The sequence below is a fragment of the Protopterus annectens genome, chromosome 1.part0 (genome assembly GCF_019279795.1).
Source record: "Protopterus annectens isolate FY-2018-M chromosome 1.part0, PAN1.0, whole genome shotgun sequence".
Taxonomy (NCBI): Eukaryota; Metazoa; Chordata; order Ceratodontiformes; family Protopteridae; genus Protopterus; species Protopterus annectens.
In genome coordinates, this window is record NC_056725.1 from 1,717,377,313 (window position 1) to 1,717,400,125 (window position 22,813).

Sequence of the window (22,813 nt, forward strand, 5' to 3'; positions counted from 1 at the left end):
GAATGAGTTACATAAGGAACACTGGGCAAGATATACATCATTAGAAGACTTACAATCTGCATTCACCTTGAAGGAAAAACTTCTCTTCAAATCTGGATGTACAAAAGTCTCAGAAGTATTAATAAGCTCACAAAAATTACAGCCTCCACAAGGCAAAGTAACCCCTACATTCAAAGATTTCCTATCCATGTTCCTCTCACTACAGAGTATTCTCTTCAGGTTCAATTTATTCCTAAAAACAAAAGAAGGACTAGGGCCAACAATATCACCTATCTCATGATCAACTTGTAAAATTGACCAGTGCTGCTTAAATATATCGCAGACTGCTCTCTGATCTCTAGTAAAAAATAATAATGGTGTTCTGTAGGAATGTGATGCTACGTCACCAATATGGGAACAGCTCCCCTACAAGGCAAAAGGATTGTGTGAACCAATGTATGCCTGAGTTTAGGAAATTGAGTACTTTTGTTCTACCAAATCATCCTCTTGTGAAAGCCTATTCAAAGTTAACTGAGGATAGTATATATAAATATTATAATGAGCATTTTGGTGGGTATAGACCTGGTAAGAAGTTTAATTTAACCATCAATGAGAGACAGGCCTTGAAGTGTTTGAAGGAGAATTTAGATATTAGTATTAGACTTGCCAACAAGGGGGATTCGATTGTTATAATGAATAGTGAACAGTACAATACCAGCATGAAGGAGATGTTAAATGACATATGTTTCTATCAGAAGATAGGAATGGTTGAGGTGTGTAATATCATTAGTAGGGTCTCAAAGTCCGTTCAAGAAATTTCTGAAATTGGTTTGATCTCTGAGGAGACATTTAAGTTTCTTGTGGTATCTGATCCGTTGATACCTATTATTCAAGGACTACCGAAAGTCCATAAAGATTTGTTAAATCCACCTATGCGTCCGATTGTTGCTGGTGGTGGTTGGATTACCGAACCCCTGTCGATATTTATAGAAAAACATTTGAGACCAGTGATCAATTTGAATAAGGTGGTCTTACAAGATTCTAGGCAGTTCTTACTAGATTTATATGATTGTCTTCAAGGTATTGAGAACATGGAGGATATGATTTTTGTGACACTGGATATTCAGTCGTTATTTACTATGATACCCAATGAACTAGGGCTATGTTACCTACAGGAATATTTGCAGATGCACAGTAACTATGATCGTACCAGGGTTGAACTGGTCTGCTTTCTATTGGAGATCGTCCTTGAGAACAAAATTTTTGTTTTCGGGGATGAGTTTTATATTCAGAGAGACATGGCGTAGCTATGGGCACATCTTGTGCCAATAGCTACGCCAACATGTTCTTGGCATATTGGGAGCAGGAAGTATTGTTCAAAGTGGAGGCTTTTGTAAGGAATGCCCTTTTTTATCGACGTTTTGTCGACGATGTTTTCTTCCTTTGGGGTGGTACTTTAGTAGACCTAGAGATATTCTTTGAGGAGATTAACAATTTATGTGATTATTTGAAATTTACTATGACTTCCTCAAGAGAAAGGATTGAATTTTTAGAGTTGTTTATTGAGAAACTTCCAGGATCTACTATTAATACGTTTTTTTTTTTCGCAAAACTTGTTTTAGGAATACTCTGCTTAGTAGAAATAGCATGCACCCTAACTATAAGTTTTGTAATCTGGTATGTGGTCAGGGAATTAGAGCTTCGAGACTTAACCCAACTTTTGAAGGGTTTCAATCTGAAATTAGACATCTGCAACAGAGGTTAGTTTCCCGAGGTTATCAGGTGAATGAAATCCGAGACAAGTGGGCCGATTTAGACACTCTTAGACAAGCGACAGCAGCCCTTTATTATGGACCTAAGCCCACTAAATTAGTGGTATTAGCTGACATGACTAAACAATTTGATGTGGTGAGGATTCCTTTATTTTTTTACTAGAGATCAGAGAGCAGTCTGCGGTATATTTAAGCAGCACTGGACGATTTTACAAGTTGATCATGAGATAGGTGATATTGTTGGCCCTAGTCCTTCTTTTGTTTTTAGGAATAAATTGAACCTGAAGAGAATACTCTGTAGTGAGAGGAACATGGATAGGAAATCTTTGAATGTAGGGGTTACTTTGCCTTGTGGAGGCTGTAATTTTGTGAGCTTATTAATACTTCTGAGACTTTTGTACATCCAGATTTGAAGAGAAGTTTTTCCTTCAAGGTGAATGCAGATTGTAAGTCTTCTAATGTTGTATACCTTGCCCAGTGTTCCTTATGTAACTCATTCTATGTAGGGAAGACTAATCATTCCCTGCGTGAAAGAATGGGGGAACATATGTATAGCATTAGGAATGGCAGTGAGTTTAATGCCTTATCCAAACATGTTAGCGAACAAGGAGAATCACATCAGTTTACATTCAGGGTTATTGACGTTATTAGTCCCAGTATAAGAATGGATGATTTACGTAATCATACAGAATTCAGAGAAACTAACTGGATGATTATACTAAGAGCTGATAGAGGTGCTAGACTTAATGAATGGGCTTCTATTAAGCCCTTTCTAAAGAAACGTAGAATACCGAAATGAATGTTAGACTGAAATTGCATTGTCATATTATTAAGTTATATTCTTTTGGGAGTATTTCTGTTAGCAAAAAGGGGGCTCTAATTATTGTTATGTTTTAAGTTGTACTATGTTTTTAAGAGCAATATTGTATTCAATTAAGCGAGTTTTGCTATTGGGTGTTTAGAATTTTTCAGTGTGTATATATTGTTGTGATTTTATGTTGGTTTTATAGGTCTGAAGAAGCATTTTTATGCAAAAGCGCTTACCTCCTGTGTGTGTTCAATAAACTTTTTAAGAAAAGAAATTATAAGCTGCCTTGGTCGCTCTATCAGCTGTTTGTTGGATATTGTATTTAAGCTTCTCTGGATGACAACTACCGTATTCCAAATAATCATTGGAAAAGGTACATTTTCGATGTATTCTAGATTTGAACCCACCTTCCTGATTGTATATGTAAGTATCAAGGTATGCTATTCCATCATAACTGTGGGAATGTGTGAATTTGAGAAATTCACTACTGTTGTTAAGAAATTGAATGAAAGCGTCAAAATTTTCCATACTATCATCCCATAATATATATATATATATATATATATATATATATATATATATATATATATATATATATATAAATATATATATATATATATATATATCATCCAAGAATCTTGAATAGTGCTTGATGCTCTTGAAAAATACACAGGGGAACAAGATGGTGTCCTCCCAGTCTAGTATGACCAGGTTGGCAAATATGGGGGCACAAGCTGCCCCCATAGCTACCCCCCTGGTCTGCTGAAGTGCTCACCCTCAAAATAGATGAAATTATTATCAAGCACTATAGACATGCATTCCAAAATTAAACATACTTAATCCCAACTTAAGTTAGTGTGTTTGGTGATGCTGTTGCAAAAAGCATCTAACCCTGCTAGTTTGGGGATGCATGAAAAAAGGTCAATGACGTCTATAGTGACAAACATCAATCCTTCTTTCCATGCATCTGTGGGGTAGGTACTTAAAAACTCCCATGAGTCTTTCACCATGTGAGGTATCCTGTTGTAAATGTGTTTTAACAGTGTATCTATTAATTTTCCCATAGGAAATGTTTTTGATTTACTACCAGAAACGATAGGTCAAAATGGGGGGTCATATGTATCTTTGTGCACTTTTGGTATGCCCACTAAGGTAGCTAGTCTAGGATATTTTACTCTCAGATAATTGTAGGTTTCACTGGTAATTCTACCATCTATGTGAAATTCCTCCATATATGAGTCTATTCTTTGATAATCAATATTGATCTCATTAATAGAAATAGGTTCATAATTACCTGAGAAATGAAGAATATCATACATTTTTTTGATATATTCAATACTGTCATATATGACTACACCACCCCCTTGTCCGGCTTCATCACCCTAATGTTTGTGTCCATTTGTAAAGCTCTTAATGTCTTCCCTTCTTCTTCCATCAAATTACTTATAAATTTTGTTTGTTTGATCTTATTATACATTTGATATATCTCTATAGCCACTATTTTCTCATATGTACCCACCATAGGGTGACTGGGGGGGATAAAAGTACAATTTTTCTTTATCGCAATGTCAGTATTTTTATTAATGTTTGGGTATATCTTTGACTTGTCTTTAAACAAAATGGCAAGATTAATCTTGCTAACACATTTTTTAACCTCACATAAACAATCTACTAGATCAATATATTTATTTGGTATATATTTCATACCCTTAGCCAGTAAATTGAAATGTGAATTATGTATTTGTAAACCAGAATAATTATAGATATTAAAGTTGTTGCATGTATATATTTTATCCTTGACTGCGATATTATTACCTTGCACATGATTGCCTTGTGCTCTGTTTGCTACCACTGTTTGTTCTTCCACCATTGTTTCTGTTTGGTTCTTGTATGTGTATGATACTGCTGCTGGAATCTGTTTCTGTATGGTTGTCCTTGTAGAATTTCGTCCCTCTGAAAATGTGATTCGTTGTTATAATGATATATACTATCCTGGAGATTCCCTACTGTCTGTTCCTTATTGAATGTCTTATTGACATACTATCCCTTTCCTTTCTCACTGTGCCAATTGCAAGCCAGACCCTTCTTATAATGTTCCACATCCCTTAAATTTTTTTTATGCTTTCTTTCACAGCTGTTATGTATCCATTTCTCAGCTATATTAAATTGTTTAGTGCATAATCTTTCCCATTCTGAGAATAACAAGTCATTAGTTATTTTGGTGTTTAAAGTTTCAGTTTCCTGTACCAATTTACAAAGTTTCTCATCATTATATTTAATAAGCATTCTCATAAAATTGAAACCACATTCATTAAAAAAATGGTTAAATTCAGCAATACCATTATCAGTCAAAACTAAACCCATGGGCACTTTAAAAAATCTCAAACTCATTGGGACAATTTTCATAGTAATACATTTATGCAAATATGCATTATCAGCCCTTAGTCCATTTATACCTTTCAATTTTTTACCCAACACATATATCATGTATTTTAAACTCCCCACATTTTCCATGTTAGTGGGGATCTTACCCTGATTCTGTGTCATTTTATCAAAATTACAGTTAGTAGTTAAAAATTTGTTAAATTGTATATCTTTACATATTGTACCAACTCTTCCTGAATTGTCGATAGAATGAGTATTAGAAAAAACAGTACCTTTGTTGTGTTGCATTGTGCTACCAGTTACTGTTGAATAAGTTTTTAATGGTAGCACTCTCTTCGGTTTAGCGCCAGTACGTTTAGCCTCTTCATCGACATCGTAGATGGAAAAGTCAAAAGTAAAATCAGAGATATTGATTTTACTGCTATTTAATGGCTTAGTTATATCCAAAACATTAGCTATATCCTTGGGACTGCGTCTAACCCCTGAACCTTGTCCATTGGGAATAGAAAAACTGGCATTGTCTGTATCGTTCTTTCCATGATGTAAAGAATTGTCCCTTCTGTCGGGATTGTTTGTACAACAAACTGAAGTATTCTGCTCCTGTTGTCGAGTATCTTGAGCAGATTTACCATTCCTGGTATAGCCAGTATTTAAATTGTCTTTGTTATTGCTGTTCAGTTCAGTAGGTGAATCAGTAACAGTACCTGTGTTGTGCATGTTCTTAAACAGTTCAAACAGTCTGCTAATTTCACCTTTTAACAATACAATCTCTTCACGTAACCTGGAAAGGTCTTCCTTCTCCTCTGCAATTTCTTTGGGTGAGTTGACACTGATGATATCCACGGCTCTGCAGCGACTACTATATGTAAACAAAAAGATAAACAACAAATTTTCTGACAGCCTTGGAATCACCAATAAGTGTACGACCACCTCTAGTTTTGTAAAAGAATATATTTATTTCACAACAGCGAATAAAACCACAAGTTGTATACACACTAAAATGTTAAGCGCTTTCACCCACAGAACAGTGGGCTTCATCAGAACATGGTAGTTACACTGAATTCAACCTATATTTAAAAACTGGTGCCAAATTACAGCTGATATTAAGCTTTTAAACTTTTGAACTTTTAAAGCGGTAACTACATAACTGTCAGCACCAGCTGTCTAGCTGTAATCTGCCATATCCATAAAGGCACCACACAAAAACAGAACAAAAATAGCATATTAATAAATGTGTTTTTCTAAGAATACAGCCCCTTACAAAAAACTGAAAACTAGACTAAAAACAAATTACATATTCCAAGTCACTTTGTATAAATATGGATACAAATACATATAATGATAGAGTCCTGTCCTGAACATATATAACTGACCGTATTACTTAAAACATGTAATATAAATAATACAAATACATTGTATGACATTCTAATGAAATATGTGGATATATGTTATGCACAAATAAATGAAAACACAAATAAAAAATAAATATATATAAAGGATGTTGTATACGCAGTATCACTGAGTAATAAGCTGTTCGCTGTTGTGTAATAAATATATTCTTTTACGTAACTAGAGGTGGTCGTACACTTATTGGTGATTCCGAGGCTGTCAGAACATTTGTTCTTTATTTTCTTACCACTTCCACTCCACTTTAGTATTCTTACCACTTAATCTGCAATTGTAATACCACATGACTGTGTAATATTTATTTTCAGGTTATTCTTCCCATATCTCCACTTTTTTTTCCCCAAGTCTTACAACTAATTTTACATACTGTGAATCTATTAAATACTGGTCCTTGGCAGGTATAATTCACGCTTTTAGTCTGTTTAGTTTACATTTATGCTAACAATAGCTTTATCTATAACATGCAACTTGGCTACTCTCTTACTTTGTTGCTATATCATGAACACATACAGATGTCTTATAATTCATAACACACTTTACAATATATTATATTCAGGTATTTGCATAAGCTGCAGTTGAACAAATTCAAATATTTATAATATACAATGAAAAATTGTAGTTTTCAGTCTGCAGCTTTAATACTCATGCATTTCCTATACTATATATAGTTCAGGAGTAACCTGTATTTTATACCAGTTATTACATTATTATGAGATATAGTGCTGTTCATTAACAGACTGCTTTATCAGAAATACAGAAAAAATAAACTTAGCAGCTTTGTGTGTGTGTGTGTGTGTGTGTGTGTGTGTGTGTGTGTGTGTGTGTGTGTGTGTGTGTGTGGGTGGGGGGGGAGTCCCTCACATCTCCTAGGGTGGGCACTCCACCTCTTTATTAAACATATCTTCCAAGTTCACACAATCTTAGGCCAAGAGAATGACTTTTGACAAAAGAAGGTCTGTCAAGCAGTAGGATGTAAAGAACTGTAAAATTATCATTACTGTACATCAGTTATGCTTCATCTAATCTTTCAAATTTGATCTGTGTAATGCATTTTTCATTCACTCTTCTTAAAATTATTTAATTGATTGATGCTTACATTCTTTGTTTGTCTGTCTATAAGCTAGTTAAAGCTAACAAAAGTCCTTGGACTAGTTCATATGCCTGGTTATCAAAAACAGTAAGTAAGAGAACAAATAAATAAAACGGTAGACTTTGCATATTCTAGTGATTCTAAACCCCTCAACAACAACAACAATAACACAATTTGCCAGTGGCCATTAGCTAACTATATTTAAACTAAATTATCACCTTTTAATTTTTTTTCCCTGAGGTACAGACATAAGAGTCACTAACTACACAATACATTGACTGCCAGTAGGTGTCATTCTTCTGTGTTGCACTGAATGTCCTAGTTCTGTGACGGGGTCAGGCAATGAATCCACAGAAGTGCAGAATGGTTATGCAGAGCTTCTTGTCACCCTGATATTTCATTTTGTGTACGTTAGTGCATTCTGTCTGCCACACTGATTATGACATGTCAGATAATGTAGACAACAGGCATGTAGAATTATCTGACATTATTCCTGAAAGGAAATACATGGGCTTGGGGTGAAAAGACTCAAGAAAATCTCTGAAGCCTGTGCATGACAAAGAATGAAAATAAACTGTGAAGATCTCCATCCCAGAACTCCAGTCTGAACTGCAGTTCAGGCTCCATGTTTCTGTTCCATAACCTGTAACCTCAATGCAGCCAGGAATAGGTATGTTCATTGGCAAGTACTAGGCTAGTTGCCCCTACAATCTGTTTTATGCCTAATTTCCATTTCCCTTTTGTTGCTTGAATTAACCTTGTCTGTTTGGTGTTAGATTGCCTTGCACATCACATGGTCGATATACAAAAGTTATGTACTCACCATAACAATAGATCCATGATGTCCTTTTTATCGGATTCAACAGATGAGTCTTGGGTCTGATGTGGACCCAGTCTTTGCACTTCCAAACATGTTGATCTAGGGCTCTGACTCCTCTACCCATAATTCCTCCTTACTTCTCCCTGAATACCTCAGATCACGTTTGCCTTCTACATTATAGACACTATGCTCAAAACAAGCATAGAGTAAAGTTATCTAAGTATAGGATGACGAAGCAGTCACCTGAGGTTGATGCTTACAAGCCTCCATTGGATAGCACCCATTGTTCAAGGTACCATAGGTGACAATCTGGAAGGGCAAAGGAAGGAGGAATGCTGAACTAGACGAAAATGGGACAACACGGATCTATCATTATGGTGAGTACATAACGTTCATATCCAATGTTGTCTTTTTTTGTCTGATTCAACAGGTAAGACAGATTCCCTAGCTACCAATGTTCTGGGAGGTATCAAAGAAGGACATTTTTGAGCACTGTGGAGCCACAAGAGATGTGTGACCTGAGTTGTACATCCAGTTTATAATGAGAAACAAAGGTATGAACAGCTGACCATGATGCAGCTGCACAAATCTCATCACTGGGCAGATTCTTTTGAAAAACTGTAGAAGTTGCCACTGATCTGGTTGAATGAGCTGCTGTTTTTTCAGATAATGGTAAACTCAGTTAGTTATGAACAAACAAAATGCAGCCATCTAGAAAGGGAACCCTTAGAAACACTGCACCCCAATTTGACTTTGGAAAAGGCAATAAACAAATGATCAGATTTTCTAAAGCCTTTTGTCCTAGGAGATAAAATCTGAGTTGTCTATGTATATCAAGTGCACGTAGTGTGTGTATTCTCCTTTGTGCAAGAACTTCAGGAAGAAAACCAGAAGATGTATGGATTGATTAAAAAGAAGTTAGGTACTCACCATAACGTTCCATGTGAGTTGTTTATCTCGCCTTTATTCTCACTGATGGGTTCGGCACCGATCCTCGGCTCTAACATGGCCTATAGCAAAATCTCAAGGTTTGTCAGTAGCTCAAGACCAAGCCCCTTATCCCACAATGCACTGCTGGAATTACCTCAGATCTTGTTTGCTGCAAGTATATATACCTTTTTTCTTTTTCTACAAGGAAGCACTTCCCAAAGGGGAAGAAGAAGTATTGAATAACCAGGATGGTACTAGCCTCTAAGTCAACTGTCAGCCAGGAGTGGGAAGGAGGGAGGGACGTGAGAATAAAGGCAAGATAAACAACTCACATGGAACGTTATGGTGAGTACATAACTTCTTTATGTGAAGTTGTTAAATCTCGCCGTTTATTCTCACTGATGGGTAGCATCCCTAGCACCCTCAATCTTGGGTGGCTCATGGAAGTACGTTTTTCAGTACCGTGGAACCAAAGGAATACCTGTCCCTGGAAGCCTTATCTACTTTGTAATGCGTGATAAAGGTATGAGGCTTAGACCAAGTGGCTGAAGCACAAATATTGTCAAAGGGCAATTTAGCTTGAAAGGCAGAAGACATAGAAATGCCTCTGGCAGAATGAGCCTTAGGTCTGTGTGTTAAAGGCATGTTTGTATTCATATAAACAAAGGATATACAGTCTGATAACCATTTAGATAGGGTTATTTTAGCCACTGGATTACCTTTTCTGGCCTCTGAAAAGGATACAAAAAGTTGATCTGATTTTCCAATATCCTTAGTTCTATCAAAATAAAATCTGAGCTGTCTGTGTACATCATGTTTATGCAGCATGTATTCCAATTTGTTAGAGTGGTTGGGGAAAAAAGACTGGCAACTCAATGACCTGATTGATACTGGATTCAGAACAGACTTTAGGGAAAAAGGAGGGGTTTGTTCTGAGAGATACACTATTATCATGGAAAATCATGTAAGGAGGTCTGATAGATAATGCTTGAAGTTCTGTCTGACACTCTGGGGGCAGAAGTAATGGCCACTAGAAATATAGTCTTCCAGGACAAATATTTGAGATCATAAGAAGATGCTGGTTTTCAGGGGGGGAGCATTATTTGAGACAGCATAAAATTCAAATTCCAGGGAGAATAAGGGATTTTGACAGGAGGTCTCATGTGAAAATCACCTTTAAGAAAAGCCTTAGATAACTTATGGCCCATAACGTTCAACCCATTGAATCCAAGGTGGAAATGATGCTTTGTACCAATGTATCTGACGTTATGTTCAGCCAGGCTTCTAGGTACAAAGATAAGCGACCCCTGACTGCCTCCAGAGCCGGATAGCCAGGCCTCCTTTCAGGAGCGCTGGTAGGGCTGACCAGAGAACTGGCCTCTGTCACCCTGTTGCTGCAGACCTCCTCTGCAGCGTGGCCGGCGCCTTCCATTAAACCCCCCTCCTCTGCTTCTAGAGGAGGTTTCTCCACGTGTGTCCTGAAAGGCTCCCTGTGCTTTTCGGAACCACGTTTTTCCACCCTTAGGGCCCTTGGGATAGGGCCAAGTAGGGGTAGAGAAACAGACTCCAAAGGCAGATAGGGTCTTGCCTTCCTGCTCACACCTGGTTAAAGTTTCCTTTACTTTAGGCCCAAACAGTGATGAGCCATCAAATGGGGTGCTGATAAAGGAAGACTTAAAGGGCTCCGCAAAGGAACAGAGATGCATCCAGGCTTGTCTCCCCAAAGCAGTGCCTGAACTAGTGGCTCTACTCGAACCATCAGCTGCATAAGATATGAGATGCATGGACGAGTTCACAACCGAGTTTAGGGTAGCAAGCTGTGTGTTGATTTTGTCAGCAACCCCTGCAGCTACCGTACCCTGGAGAGTATCTCCAAGCTCTTTCAGGAGATCTCTTTGTAGTCTTGTGAAATGGGTTAAATAGTTCAGCGATCGCAGAGAAAAAGTCGCTGAACTAAAAATGCATTTCCCATATCTATCCATGATCCTAGAATGTCTGTTAGGAGGATAGATAGATGCGGATGTTTCAGACACTTCCTTTTTGGTGGCTGCAGCTACCACCATGGCATCAACAGGCACTCCTTTGGTCAAAAAGGCTTTGTCCACTGGGGCAGAGATGAACTTATTTGGCTTCTGAGGGACATGTTCCATGGCCTCCGGTGACTCCCACACCTTACGAGAGATCAGTTTTGTAGAGCTCATGTTAAGGCGGAGACACCCAAGAAGTGGAAGGTTGAGACCCAAAAGCCTTCAAGAGCACTGACTCGTCCTCAGTAGGGTTTTTGGACTGCCAACCGCCCCTCTGACTCAGGATCTCTAATATCTCCGCAAAGGAGATATCCTCAGAAGGGGATCGAGGGAACCCTTCTGACTCATCCAAGTCAGTGTTGGATGTCAAAGACTCTTGTGGGGAGTCCAAGTGCCTCCTCTTGCACAGTCTCTTACTGGGTACCTCCTCAGTGCGGGGATTTGTGGAGGTCTCAGAAGAACAAGGGGTGCCCTGTGGGGCTACTTGAGGCTCAGGTTCTCTACGCTTAGGGACACCGGTAGATGTAGACGCGGACACAGGTGCTTGAGGGGAGAAGGAAGCCCGAACTGATGACGACGATGTCTTAGGAGACAGAACTCTCCTCATGGCATCAAAAGCACCATGGCTCTGATGAGAAAGGGTAGATGGATCCGGAGGGACTGTCTGTTCCTCCTACATTGAAACCATGGGCTCCGAGCCCAACGTAGGAACCGAGTTCATCCGAGCCGAAGCCCAGAAAGGAAGAGTCGGCACTGAAAAATCAATCCGACTATCCTCCCCGGACCCAACAGGAGAGTGTCGGCTCCTAGCATCCTCGGTCAGTGCCGAGGACGTCTGGGTAGATGGAACTGATAACACAGGTGGGGGTTCGGTTCCATAGGTTTGACAACTATCGGTTCGGGCTCCTTCAGCTCGGAGAGTCCAGTACGGCTCGGAGGAGGAGTAGTTAAGTCCGGTTCAATGGTCTTTGGCTCTGACGAAAGGGTCGGGGACGACAACAATTTAGCAAGTCCTGGTGCCCGTAGAAGTTTCTGCACTAGCCGATCCATATCTGAGAGGCTGACTGAAGACACTCGAGGAATGCACCAAAGGTGCTGACTGGAGCAGAAGAGATGAGGGAACCTCAGAGACCGGCTCCAAGACTGGGAGCTGGCTCCGAACCAAAGGGACACTCGGTTCCGAAGACTGTGGAACCAATGACCCTGTACCCTCCATTCTTTTTGCCTTCTTAGAAACTTTAGAATCTCCAGAAGATTTAGTTGATTTTGAGGAAATGCTAGCACCATCCTGGCTACCCAACGCCTCAGAGAAAGTATGCTGCAGCAACCCCTATCAATAAGTTTTCTCCTTCTCTCTAAGAGTACCCTAGAGGAAAAAGAGTGGAAAATACTGCAAGAGTCTTGGAGGTGTTTAGCCCCCAGACAGTAAACACATTGGACATGCCCGTCAGTGACGGACATTTTCTGTCCACAATCTGGACATTTCTTAAACCCCGATTTGTGATGAGACTTCTCCCTCTCATCCGACATGTTCAAAGAGTAATCAAAGTTTGAAACAGGCACAGCACAGAATTAACTTGCAGAGTTTAAATACAGGGCTAACTAGGCCCACACTAAAAAAGTACTAATAACAAGAAGAAATTTGTTAAATCTAAATAGGGCTAACAAAAGGCCCAACACTCTAAGAAACTAAGCCAACACAGGACACTACCTACTACAATCTAACCAGTGTACTGGGAGAACACATAAGATGAGGCCATAGAAACAGGAATCAAACTTGTCAGGGCCAGTAAGGAGCAATGAGGACTACTTTTGCCTTGCATCTAATGGCTTTCTGAATGAACTTTGTGATTGAGGGGAATGGGCAAAAGGCATATAGAAGACCTGGGGCCCAACTGTGTCACTCTGTGACTGAACCTGAAGAAGAGTGAGGACAAACAACTGCTACACTTGTTGTTGAAGTGAGATGCGAACAGGTCACAGCAAGGATGGCTCAGTACTGGAAAATTACATTTCCACTGACAGAGAGACCACTGATGACGAAGAAGAATATTTCTCCTTAGCTTGTCCACTAATAATGGAAGTCCCTAAGATGTGCATTGCTACAAGAAAGTGATGGGAAGACATCACCCACTGCCAAACTCTCATGGCTTCCTGACAGAGGATAGGATCTAGTTCCCCCTTGTTTGTAAAAGACTACGAACATATTGTACATCTGAATTGAGATCACACCATCTGGTAGATATTTTTTAGTGTGTGCAATGTTAATAGGACTGCGCTCATCTCCAGAATACAGATGTGAAGGTTGGCCTCTGATCAGGTCAAGGTACCTTGAAAAGTCTTCCCCTTCATAATGCCTCCATCCTAAAAAGGAAGCATCTGTGGTGAAGACACAGCTGTTGAAGGGGGAAGACAGAATGGATGGCCTTTGTATAATAGTGGGGCAGACGGCCACCACCTGATGTGATTTGTGCATACTGGAGTTAGTCTGATGGGTGTACTCAAAGGATGATTTAGCTGTGACCACTGCACTGTTAGAGTACATTGAAAGACCCTCCTGTGGAAATGAAAGAAGGAAGAAGACTGACTGTTGAGGCCATAAGTCCTAGAAGTCTAAGAACCAATCTCAATGGTGGAGAGGTATGTAATAATACCTGCATGGCTACTTTTTGAAGAGAAATTATCCTAGGGTGTAGTAAGACAGCTATTTGTATTCATCTGTCTAGATGAAATTCTATAAATTCCAGTGACTGAGTAGGATTTAGTTGACTTTTCTGAATGTCAGCTGTAATACCCAGTCTGTGAAGTAACTGAAGTAAAGAGTCCTCCCTCCTCTGGATGAGTAGGTTCTTGGTTGGAGCAGTGAGGAGCCAATTATCCAAGTTTGGAAAGACAGAAACAGAAAGTTTACCCCGGGTATCACTTCAGTGGCTCTGATGGACAGAGGCACAGGGAACTAATTTAAGGGGGCGGCGAAAGCCAACACATTCTGGCTAGGCTTATAAATGCCTTCGGGCAGATAGCCTAGTACCTACTTATGAACCTATGAAATCCTTGCATCCTGAGATAGGCTGTGGCTGCTGCCATGTATTTAGTGAACACCTGCAGGGCTATGGTGAGACCAAAGGGCACAGCTCTGAATTGATAATGATTGGCTCCCAGCCTGAAATGGTGGAATCTCCTGGATTGCTTGTTTAACTTTACATGATAATAAGCATCCTGGAGATCAGTTTGGCAGATCCAGTCATCCTTAATGAGAAGCAGCAGAATGGACCATCCAGAAATTTGTCTTCTTCACAAACTGATTTAAATGACTAAGGTCCAGAACTGGCCTTAGGTCCCCTGTCTTTTGGAACTAAAAAGAATCTGAAGTATACCCTGCATACTATCTGCTCTGCTGGGACCTGTAAGATGGTTCTTTTTTCTAACAGATTTCTACTCTGCATCCTATCTGCTCCAGTGGGACCTGTTAGATGGTTCTTTTTTTCTAACAGATTTCTGAATTCTGCTTTGGCAGATTCCATTTGGTAGGGTGGCACTAGGTGAAACTATTTTCTTGGTTTGGGAGAATAAAGGAATGAAATTATATATCCTCTGGTCATTATTAGCAACACCAGTGCTTCTGATGTGATGGCCTGCCAAGTTTGATAGTGTAGGGATAAGTGCCCCTGACTGCTTCCAGTTTGTGGTAGTCCAGCAACCCTTCAGGGCACTGGAAGGATTTCTTAGACAAGGGTCCATGAAATTCTTGATTCTCTGGACTGCCTCTGCCCCTAAGTCAATGTCTACTGCCCCCCCCCCCCCCCACTGTAGGAGAATTTCCCAAAGGGAGCATCTTGGTTAAAATCCTGAGCTTTTCTGAATCATATCTTCTTTCTTCCTTGTTTATTCCTGAAAAAGATCATTTTAGTAGTTGAGAAGTAGATTCCCACAGCAGACAGGGTCTCACTGTCTTGCTCACTCATAGTTAGAGTGTCCTTAAACTTTGTTCCAAAGAAAGTGGAATCATCAAAAGGGATATTAAAGAAGGACGTCTTGAAACCTTCCACAAAATTACACAATTGCATCCAGATATGGAGGCAAATGGATATGTTGGTGCCTGTCATTCTGGATGCTCCATCAACTGCATTTGACAGCAGATGCATGGAGACACTGGAAACAGAATTAAGGGTAGATAGCTAGGATTACACCTATTTCTGGATATCCACTCGCAAAGCACCTGAGAGAGAACTGGAAAGCTCCTTGGTCAGTTCTTTCTGGAAGCATTACACATAAGCCAGGTAGTTCGGTGCTCTAAGGGAAAGGTTGCTGATACATAAGTCCATTTTCCAAATCTATCCAGTGGTCTAGATCCCCTTTTCGGGGGTAAACAAATGGACTTTCTTCAGAGAGTTTCTTTTTTGTGGCCAGCACTACAACCATAGCATCTAGCAGAGAACCTTTACTCTAGTGTGCCCTATCTTTAGGAACTGCCAAGATCTTTTTGGGTTTCTTTGGTATCGGTTCCACTGTGTCAGGCTCCTTCCAGGCTCTTTGAGCCACCAAATCAATGATGGCATCAACAGAAGGAACCACCAAGGTGGTAGAAGAGCCAGCTCCAAAATCTACAAGAACACAGACTCTTCCAGGAAAGGTGTACCACTTCATCAATTACAGGATTCTGCCAAAGATGACATCTCTGAAAGTGGACCTAGGGGAACCCTCCCCTTCATCCAAGTCCATGTTTGTATGACAGATTCAGAGGAAGAATCTATCTGTTTTCTTTTTCACAAGTCTGTTTCCTAAGGATTCAAGGCTGGGAAGCCTCAAACATTGGATCCAATTCAGACTGGGAGTTCACAGCAAGCCTTTTGGAAGCTGGCTGTCCCTGTTGATGCAGAGTTGGAGAAAACAGTGCAAAATAAGAAAGGGGTCCGAGTGAATCCAAACATGAAGGAGGCATCTTTTCTCTGTTAGCAAGAACCTTCTCAAAGGCTTCAAAAAGTGAGCCATAAATCAGGACCTAGAAAGACTCTCAAGGTGATGAACCTAAGAGAACTCCACCAATACCAATGTGGCTCAGATCCAAAGCCAACATAGGAGCTAAGCAACTGAGAGCCATAAACCCTAGAGGCAGAGACAGATCTGAGAGTTTTGAAGTCAATCTATTCTCTGGGGCCCTGATCTCATTGCGTCAGCTCTGAATCTCTTTCTGGTCTGACAAGGATGGAGCCAAAGAGAGTGGGGATAAAGTCGGGGTTGAGGAAGTAAAGTCAATCAGTGCCGACGTAGATGCTCCAAGTATGTTCAGATCCAGTGACTGTGGCTCTGAAGAGTGGATCAATGCAGGGCTTCTAAGAAGAGGGGTCCTAGGACTTTTCCTTGGGTCAGTCTGTGGAGATGACACCAGGATGACCCCCCAACTGAATCTGCTGTTGTACAAATCTCCACATCATCCTATCAGCTCTCACAACTGTTCGTTCAGGCAGCAAATGAGATCTGAGGTATTCAGTGAGAAGCAGAGGATTATGGGTAGGAGAGGAGTCATAGCTCTGGTTCCATGCATTTGGAAGTGCTAAGACTGGTCCAGAGTCAGATTTGAGACCCATCTATTAAATCAGATGTAAAAGGACAGCAACATCGGATTTATATATTACACCTAGTGAGAGTAACTAGGATCATACCATAGATAGTTTGAGGGGACTCATGCATAGGATAAAGCATTTGGGAGCTGTCTCTGTCCAATAGTAGTACGGGGGCAGTCTTGAGGTAAATTTCCTACTACCCATCCAATGATTCAAGATGTACTTGAATATGGACAATGATGAGCTTTGTTTTATTTGGATGGGGAGTCTTTTCCAGACCAGTGGTATCCTCTGTGAGATATATCTGTCCCTTCAAATTGTTCTGTTGATGTTGCAAAAGAGATTTAGATCTATGGACTAAGTATTTAAGATGCCATTTGACTTGCTAATGAGCATTAGGTCCATCAGAATTTCATCAGAGAATGCCTTGTATGCCAAACACAGGTCACCTCTTAGCAGTCTGTGGGATACTGAGTATAGTGATAGGGCTTTGAGGTGGTCCACATAGGATATATTGTTATGTCTTGTATCCTTCCAGTAAGGTATCACTATGGGTGTTCCCGTTGTTGCATGTGTCTGAACAAATGTATGCAAATGGAACATTATGACTAGCTTAATGAGGACTGATTAAAGGGTGGCAATTACATCTCTAGATCTAGTTACAATCTCTTTGTTTATAAGCTGTGCAATATAGGTTAAGTCATTTATTACATAAGTTCCCAAATCCTAAACCACGTGGGTCAACTCTCAGGGCATACTGTCAATGTGGTAGTTCCCAGTGGGAGACAACTTCCCAAAGGATACAATAAAGCATTTTTAGCATTAGTTTCAGTCCATGATTTTGCAGAATAGTTAAGATATTTGGTGATTCAATAACTGCTCCTGACTTGCAGTCATCTGCAAAGTCAGTCAGCCAGAGTCTATAGGTATTGTCTTTTACTTCAGAGAAGTAGATACCAAATAGGAAAGGTTCCAGCACCCAACCCTGGGGAGGTGGGGTTCCTCTTTGTGGATTTAGCTTCTCCTGTTTTGATCTCCTGCTTCTTATCTTTGCGCCTAGTGACAATCCAGTGAATGATGTAGGGGTTTATTCACAATTTATTAACGATTTCTACTACTCCTGAGTGGGGAATTCAGTCAAAAGCTTTAGTCAGTTAGATGTATGCAGTGTATACCACTTTATCTCCATCCATTGTTTTGGTTAAATTTCCAAAGATGTCCACCAGACTGAGTAAGCATGACCTCTTGATGAATCCAAACTGAGACAGGTCCAATGTTTGAAGGTTCCCTATGTCCTTATTGATTAGTTCCATGATAAGTTTTTTACATGGCTTTGCATGAGACTGGTGAGACTTAAAGATTAGTAATTGCCTGGGTTTGTGGAAGGTCCTCCTTAGGCAGAGGAATGACTGTAGCTATTCTTTATTTACTTGGTACAAAACCTGTATGGAGGCCTGAGGTTCTACAGTGTTGATAGGGGGCAGTTAAACTGTACTTTATGCTATTTAGAATGCATTGGAGGATCTTGTCAGGACCCATCAATGCACTATTTTTAGCTTTTGATAGTGCTTTTAGAACTTGCTGTGACATGACAGCTGGAGGTGAGTCAGTTTCAGGTATATTTTAAGGAATAGACAGAGAGGGAGAGAGGGGTAAAGTTTGATCTGAATTTATTGGCCATTATATTATGTAAGCTATATATTCAGCCTTAGTGAATGTAACTTTGTTCACAATCATCTCAGTGCATTGCTTCATTGTGCTTCTGAGATTATGAACATAACTAAAAAAGGCCTTTTGACTGTCTTTGACTTGGGTGGATATTTTAGCCTATAAATCAGCTTTTATGGATTTTATTATGCACCTCAATTGTTTGATTATTTGGATAACAAAGGTGCTATCATTCTGGAGATTACTCCTCTTACATTTGGTCAAAATTCTCTTACTTTTATTGTAAGGCTTGCTGATATTATGGTTCCACCAAGGGGTTTTATTTCTGGGGTTTGCCCTACACTTGCTCCTGCAGGGTACAGTTGCATCTCTGCAGCTGTTTAATGCTAGTATAGTGTGGTGGTGGTGTACATTTCTTTATGTTCAGTCGAATTAACTGTTTTTGATGGGAATTTCAAGCTTGCCAATGTATCATGACAGTTTTTTTAGACAAATTTCTAAAGGCACTTGAGTGGAAGGAGCCTCTGGTTTCAATTTTATTTCTAAGAAGATGGATCTATGGTCAGATTTAACAAGCAACAAAGATATGCAAGGGATGGTGCAAGATCCTTTCATATTAGTCAAATACCCACTGGGGGGAACTACAATTTAGATCTAAACTGTTGTTCCCCCAGTGGGTATTTTGACTAATTGTTCAAGGGCATTTATACTAACAAAGTCCAAGAATCTCTGTGCTTCTGCACTAGTGGTGGTGTAGGTTTCCAAGTCTATAGCTGGATAGTTTACATCACCTTGGAACATGGTACTGGTTTAAAACAGAGTGCATCTAGTTTCTGTATATAGGCATTGTGGCTTTTCTGGGTCAGAGAGAGAGTTCTACAGCTAGGTAATATATGGTACGGGACCTTTCTGATGGTTATTTGGATGTGAAGAAATTTTAGTGCATCAGGCTGCTTTACCAGCCATGAAGTTGAGTTTCCTCTGGATGAAAATTGAGACACCTCCTCCTTTTTTTCCCTTGAGCACAATAGCTGGCCTAAATGTGTGGAAGGCATTATAGTCCTGCATAGCCAGTGTGCTTCCACCATTTTAAACCATGTCTCAGTCACTGTATAGATGTCTACATCCTCTAGGGTGAGGAGGGGCTGTAGGGAGTGTAGTTTTTTTTGTTTAGGCTCCTATGATTGATCAGTAACACCTATATATTTTCCTTTGCTTTCTTTGTTAAGCTGGTAGGTTTATCAGGTTGCCATTGCCTGAAAAAGTCACTATGGGGTTTGCAGTGTCTTAGCCAATAATCAAAACCATACAGGGAGGTAGATGCGGGCCATATCTAGTGAAGTAGCATGGTCTGTTGATCATATCCTCCCAGGCTAACAAATATTGGACCCCTTTCAAATGGCAGAAAAAAATAATCCAGTTTTTGAAGTTAATTATCTTTTGCTCATATTATGGCATCATACTTTAAGAACTGCTCAGTGTTAGGCTCATACATGACTGGTACATACAGTTTCAGAGCTCCACCATGTCTCTCTTCATATAGTCCAATGAGGTAGATCTCAAGTCTGTGACATCCACATGCACTATAACAGAGTGATACTGGTACTTGTTATTTATGGACGTGACTACATGTGAGATCTGTTGGATTCTGACACCAGACAAATGAATAACCATCACTATTTCCTTGCTCAGCCTGGTAAGATGTAAATCTGTATGTCTGACAAGGAAGTCATTTATAACAGAATGTTTGTTTGTGTGGATGCTTGCCTTAGAGGCTTGATATCCATGACTGTTACAGTGGCTGCTATAATCAATCATGTGGCTGCTATAACAGGTCTGAAGGACTGTGAATTCAGAATTCAAAAGGCTAGGAGACATAGGTTCAAATAACATTTGGATACATTTCAATATCTATGTTTGTACCTGAAACAGCTACCTTGGCACACATGAAAAAGTGTTTTGCATGTAGCTACTTGTTTGATATAGCTGAAAATTATGCAGTATCTGAGATAGAAAGGGCCAGGAAATTTCAGGCTACATGATGTACAAGGGTCCTCATACAATGTGCTGACGCATTCAGTTAATGTAAAGATAATAACAAAAGTTGCATATTGTATGATTGTCAGCATCAGGACAGTTTCGGTGCATCTGGATTTAATTCCCAGTAGGGCACATATTGTCTTTGTGTGTCTAAATTTTAATTTGGCATTGTCTTGCAGTCTTTACTACTGCACTTGATACCAATTACCAAACATTCCTTTATGTTAATCCAAGTTATGGTTTTCCAAGCTATAATCTGCAAAAGAAGCATTTTCCTGGAAAGATTCAGGCTGAATCCAAGTGAACCCACAGTTCTGATAATTGCAGTGCCTGACTATTAGTATTCTGCAGGCTTGGGTTCAATTTTCAAAGGGCAGAACAGTTGTATAAGTTGAACTTACAATAACAGTAGATGTTCAAATTTAAAAATGAGTGAGAAAGGATACTCCCATACCTTGGATGCCATCAGACAACTCGGGTACTATATTGACAGAATTAAATCTTTCAGGTCTTTGGATCAATTGTTTATTTCTTATGAAGGTAAGAAGAAAGGTCAACCTGTGTCAAAACAGACTATTTCAAAATGGTTGTCTAAGTCTAATACCTTTTACTTGCTCACAATAACAAATTTATTCCAGGCAGGGTCAAGGCCCAATCTATCAGGGCCTTGGCTTCATCACTGGCTTTTTGGAAAGGGTTAGATTCCAGAAGTATACTAGAATCTGTTACTTGGTCCAATGTACATACTTTATAAAGCACTATAAGCTTGATTCATACACTTGGTTCATAGGAAGGTACTAGGCTATTGGCCCAAGGGCCTATGTAAGCCTAGCCAACAAGATTCCCAGGCTTATGCCACCTAAGAAAGTTATTTTCCTGTGCCACTATTGAGCAGAGACACAGAAGTGATCCCCGGGGTGTATTTCCTATTTCCCATCCACTCATCAAGATTTTTCTAGGTCCAGATCAAGCTTTGCTAGGACTATTCACCAGAGGCTTCTGGACTCCTCTCCTTCCACCTCCCAAATGTAGCTAGCTATGGTAATATATCTATATAGCTAAGGCTACTGCAGCAGTGATCACTATGATGAACATAGTACAGTTGTGCAGGATGAATGAATCATAAAACTCAATGTCTGAATGATCACTGCTGCAACAGCCGCTGCCTCACTCCACCCCCTTTGTTTTTTTATGCCAGGGTATGGATATTTATTTTTTGTTGTTCCAAGCATTGCCTTTTCAGGGCTCTCTTTCTGTTGGCATGAAATCTCTGAAAGGTTTTGCACCCAAACTTGTCTTTTAGTCATGTCAGCTCGAGCTGCTTGACAGTTTGGGTGAGTGGGAGGTGCCCTGAAGCTTTGGAAGATTGCTGGATGTTATATCCTTGGCAGGATATATCCATATAGCTAAGACCACTGCAGCAGTGATCAGTATTATGAACATATATAATTTTTTATAAAATTATATTTCAAAATTGCCTTTGAATTATCTTGAACTGTCTGTTTGAAAAAGAGTCAGAGACTGCTTTAATTTTATTCGATTCTGAATTGAATTACATTTATTTTAATACATGCTGTATCTGAGAAAGTGGGGTGCCCATGAAGATGCATTAAAAAAGAGGTATGGACCCATATTTCACATAGTTAGAGCACAAGGACAGTACACTATAGCTGAAGCTCAGTTCTTAATAAGGCACATTAACAGGGATGTAGCCATAATTTTTGAAACTATACAACTTCTAGACTGCTGTCGTTGACAGAGGAGCAGTCAAAAATTATTTATAACACCAAGCTACTGTGCTGCTTCCTCCTCATGTATAACCGCCCATTTTCTATAATGAAATAGTATGTATATTAAAATGATGACATTAGAATCATTTAACTGGATAGATATTAATATAACATGCATACTTCGTTCTGAATTTCTGTTTCATTTGCTGGACCACTTTTGGTTTTATTTATGTGTATAAAGCTAGGACTTTGTCTCTGTTATAGGAAAATTGTTTTTCCTTTAAATGTAGATAGGGTTTACATGCTGCATACCTGCCTATACCAATGGTTCATAATTTTGTTTTCACATATAAATCTGAACAGGTTTGAAAAGGACAGTTTTTTTTTTAATCTTCATGTTATTTGGTGAACCCCGAGAGTATCAATATCTTCTATTCAATTTGCCAAATTATCTGTCATTGCAGATGCAAATTGTCTAAAATACACATAAAGGCATCAAAATGAATAAGTGCAGTGACCATGTTATAACTTTATTTTGATCGGGTAAATTTCTACCATAAAGCGGTCACCTTTATAAATTAAAACATATAATT

At 39.5% G+C, this 22,813-nt stretch overlaps 1 protein-coding gene across 1 annotated transcript in view; it reads right to left on the bottom strand.

Moving 5' to 3' along the window:
* ADGB (androglobin) overlaps window positions 1-22,813 on the bottom strand; it is a 4,124,629-nt gene that overhangs the window by 1,528,201 nt on the left and 2,573,615 nt on the right. The window lies entirely within an intron of this gene.